The 2,736-nt window shown below is 38.8% G+C and overlaps 1 long non-coding RNA gene across 1 annotated transcript; it reads left to right on the forward strand.

Moving 5' to 3' along the window:
* The first annotated feature begins 260 nt into the window (after positions 1 to 260).
* Positions 261 to 2,495, forward strand: LOC139725692 (uncharacterized). The gene is made up of 3 exons (XR_011710565.1): positions 261 to 373; positions 1,019 to 1,164; positions 2,016 to 2,495. It is a non-coding gene; the product is annotated as an uncharacterized lncRNA (long non-coding RNA).
* Positions 2,496 to 2,736: the final 241 nt, after the last annotated feature.

Genomic DNA, 2,736 nt, shown 5'->3' on the forward strand with positions numbered 1-2,736 from the left:
TTGACATTTTGAAAATTTGAGGTTACAATTGGTACCCGTACCGGTACAACAAATGTACGTTACTCAGACCCTAATGCTTTGTATCGCATTGACGGCACTGTTACCTGCAGATTTGTTATAGGGCCTACTGCACATGAACAGTTCAATATAAATTTCTGTGTTACCATTGCAAGTTTCTTTCTTTTTCCCCTTTCTTTCTTTCTTTCTTCAGGTCAAAGGTGTTTGAAGCATCCTTGTCCTTACAGCAAATGAAGGATGTTGTTTATTTCATTATGGACTATGCTGCGCTGAACTGCATCCTACTCCCTGGGAGTATTCTCGGTATGAAACCTGATGTCAAAGCTTCTTCTCTACTTGTGACACCAAGGCAAAGGTGAGTTTTCTCTGCAGGCCAGGAAAATGCACTTTTGCTCCCTTTGATATAAAAACTGTTTTCTTATGAATGTTGCAAATGCAGCATTAATTATCTGTAAGAGTTGCAAAGATCGAATGGTTAATCTTGTAAGATTAATTGCAGTATGCCATGCAGAGTCTTTGTATCACTGTTGGCGGAAGGTTTTCAAAAGTGGGGGGGGGGGGCCGGCACTTCCTAGTTTCATGAGCTAACAAGCAAAAAAAAAAAAAGGCCTTAAATGCAACTTCTGGTGACACTTCCAGGTTTCAGCTTACAAGCAAAAAAACAAACAAAACAAAACAAAAAAGTGTTCAGCACAAAAACAGATCCTTATGGTGCTCACACTTCCAGGTTTTTATCTACATGTATTTCTTTCTAGTGCCACTTACACACTTTCGGGTAAAGAAAGTTGGGGGGGATGGGGACCCGAAGTGGGGACAATTATAATGTTTTCCTTTGTATTGTGCCGAAAAATTAGGGGCCCGAGTCCCCCTGGTTCCTGTGGCCATGTATATAGCATCCAATTCTTTCTTGCACAGCTCTACATTACTGTTGTTTTTTTAGTTGGATTATCAAAGATAACATACCATGTATTCGGTTTACTTTTGTACATGTGCTTAATAGATTTAACGCAGGAATCGCAACACTACAACGCCAAGGAAGAAAGAAACCTTGCCAACATTTCGCAAAGTCCGGAAAAGTCTGCTGCCATATGTCGCTGCCACCTAACCTGCAACTGACCTGTACTGGATCTGCCAAAGAACAATACTGTGAGTTGATCACGAGACTGCTGTGTCTCATTTTTTTTTTTGCATTGTATGTTCAGATGTATTATTTATGGAACTCTTTAATGCATCAGTCTTTATACATACACATAGTGCACTCCTGTTCTGATAAATAACGTTACAACAAAATTGAAATTGAGGCCATAATGTTATTGGCTCTACATTTGTTGCTTTATTGTTTACTTGTTTGGTTGCAACAAAACTTTGATAAAACGAAAGAAAACTGTAGGCCCTGAGGACCTCATTATAACAGGAGTCCAGTGTATACTGGGCCAAATACGCTGTACCGAATTGCTGATGCAGTCACTGCATCAACATAAAAGGAGGATGATCCTGGACAAGACGTTTGTCCCAGTACTAGTATACAACTGGACTGGTCATCTCTCTTCTCTCAATCAACAGTTGTTCCCAGTTCAAGGTTAATCTGCATTTTTGCATTGAATGTGAAAACTCGGTACATGATCAGTATAACCTTTTTCATGGAGAGGGTTGATGGCCCTCACAAGTAATTTTGACTTCACCTGTTCTTCATTGGCATATATTTTATCCAGATGGCAGAGCATTTTCAAATTTTCAGTGTAGTGTATGGTCTATTGAAGTTCTAGAATTACATTGTACATGTAGTATAGCATTGTTTTGATATTGTTACCCTACAATCAAATTTAAGCTTAAGAGGGTGTGTAGAGTGTGTTGTACTTGTGATTTGTCAGGAAAGTGCAACCCATAGAAATCCCAGAAATCAATCTTCTCAATAAATGTATGATATATTGTACATTTTTGCATCACTATACAGAGGAGAGTGTAACACTTTTGTTGTTGTTGTTGTTTTTCCCCAGGTATTCTGCATGACTGAGGCACCTTCTTCAGCTGTCTTCGTGGAATGAATCGCTACAACTTCACTCAGTTCTACAGATGCATCCATGATGAAACCTTTGTCCAGGGCAATCAACTACAGTCTGAAACAGTCTTCATAAAATCAGTGTAGTATACTGGCAGGTAATATTGTATTGTGGAGAACACTTCATCGAATGATTTTAAAGAAATCACTGTAGAGTTACAACCCTGTGGCTACTTGTATCGTGATGAGTTAATACTTGTATCTGCTTTGCATTGTGTATCATCCTCTGCCTAAATGACTAAAACACTAAAAAATGTATTGTTTTGTATGCTGACACTTTGTACAGTACTATCATCCTCGAGGTTGTTATAGAAATTCTTGCAGCTAGAGTAGTTTGGTTTTCTTGTCATTCTTGCTTATGAATATAAGCTGCATTTTGATGTTTTGGGTGGAAGATGAATTTTAGCCTTGAGCCAGCACTGAGAATTACACTGTAGTACAGTGGTATCATTCAAGCTCTCTGTATAAAGCTGGACAATTCCTGTACCTTCCTGTTTTATGCCTCTCCTATCCTGCCTATGCTATCCTACTATTATCTCTGAGTGTTCCTCTCTCTTCTATCATATCTCGTACAATGTGATTCTAGTTACAAATGCCATCCCTATATCGATGGAATAGACATATCCCCATACTTTGGGTTAATTGGATGCTGTTAGAGG

This window comes from Diadema antillarum, unplaced genomic scaffold (assembly GCF_040938485.1).
Source record: "Diadema antillarum isolate AM-2024a unplaced genomic scaffold, OU_Dant_1.0 seq00000054_RagTag, whole genome shotgun sequence".
NCBI classification, from domain to species: Eukaryota; Metazoa; Echinodermata; class Echinoidea; order Diadematoida; family Diadematidae; genus Diadema; species Diadema antillarum.